The following is a 1,897-nucleotide window of genomic DNA, read 5'->3' on the forward strand; positions in this document are numbered from 1 at the left end:
ACGTTTTAAAGTAATTGGTCAAGTAGTTTATTGAAAAAGGCACATTACTTGTATTTTAAAGATGCAATGATGTAAGTGCCGATTAATAAATATAAAAAAAAATATGTGGTATCATGGGACACCAGGTAGGATCAAAGTTCCTTCGGATAGTATAGAAACAACACAATTTGGAAAAAAAGTTGAATTTTGTATATTTTCTAGTTCTTTATTTTTTTTTTTAATTTTGTTGATTGGTTTTTAATTAAGTACATTAGTAAAAGTATTTAGGAAATTTAGTATTTTAGAAAGTAACAAATACCGTAAAACAAAATAAATCAAACAAAATAATAATAATAATAATAATTCAAACTGTTAAGTGAAAAAAAAAACATATGTCTTTATTTATTTTTGTCGACAGTATAAAATTAAATAAATAATTTAAAAAAAAGTTTACTAGTAATATTTTAGTTTTACAAACGTCATATTATACAGTCGTGTGGCTGATATTACGTCACTTCCGTTATATATTTTTCTTACGGTTTCAGTATCACATTTTTTTCAGTTCGGTCGCCCAGCCAAATGTCAAGCCTGCCGTAATGAACTTTGGTCCAATAATCATCAAGCAGAAAATTGAAGAAAGAAGTCCCTATCTGCATAGTTCAAAGTTTTCGACAATTGATTTGTTTTTACCGTAATTATTAATTGGTAGTTGTGGGTAATCTGGAAGAGATCACTATCTAGTGATAAGACCGCCCATTGCACGCTGTGTAACTTATTTTTAAGTTATATATTTATATAAGTGATCTATGTTATTGTGTGCAATAAAGCTATTTGTTATTATTATTACTATTATTTATTCTTTAAATTTGTTACTATTAATAGTTTCTGATTGATTAATCGTGACGACTGTAGAACAATGATCTTTGTTATGTATATGTAGTCTTTCGACTGAATTGGAAGGCCCTTTTCTATATTTGCAAGGCACGGGCGTAGGTTATACTCGCACTCTTTACAATACTATGTAGGTAGTACTTAAAATGATTATAACAAAATTGTAATGCGATCCGATCCGATCTATCGTGTGGCATAGGGAGTAACTCAGAGCAGTGCCTAGGACTTGCGACCCAGGTGTAGGTTTAAGGAGGCCCCCTTTGAGATGCGCATCAACGCTCACCTTCACTGCTCGAGTTATACGTCCCGCCTAGCCAAATTAATCGTAATAGGTAATAATTAATTCGTTTGCACAAATTAATTATTGAATGAGTCTAGGTTAAGCTACTAGCAGGATACAACAAGTGTATCGTGCCAAGCCAGAGCCAAGACTGCCTTAGCGGCGGTTGCACTATTCGTTTTATACACGTCAGAATAACTCGAGTAATATGACGAATGAGGGTAGTTGACTATCGAACGATGTGCAACTGTTGTTTAAAAATTCCTTACTAATTGCGTACGACAGTGCTATTGCTGACTTATATATTTTTCGTTTTGTTTTATATACATATGTAGCTCAACTCGACGCAGTGTGATCGGTCGATCATAGTTTTGAGTATAAATCTTTTTACACTAGTATAAATTTGATTTTAAATTAACCTCTGATCCTTCTTCTATATGGGGAAAGAGGCCTATGCCCAGCAGTGGCATATTACAGGCTGAAAGTATAAAGGAGGCAAAAAAGCACACGGTGTGCCAAAAAAATTATAAGCAAGCTGCAAAACCTAACTCCGAGATTGGAGCTCTGGCTACTTACTCGCCACATGAACATAACTAATTGTACTTGTTATTTAGCTGTGACCTTCTTTCTGTAAGGCAAGAGTACTTCTCCATTCGGGATACTCCAGATTTTTAACAAGATATTTTCTGCTATGCCTCAATAAAAATATATATTTATGTACGTACATGTATAGTGTAACATACTACA

This window comes from Melitaea cinxia, chromosome 16 (genome assembly GCF_905220565.1).
Source record: "Melitaea cinxia chromosome 16, ilMelCinx1.1, whole genome shotgun sequence".
NCBI classification, from domain to species: Eukaryota; Metazoa; Arthropoda; class Insecta; order Lepidoptera; family Nymphalidae; genus Melitaea; species Melitaea cinxia.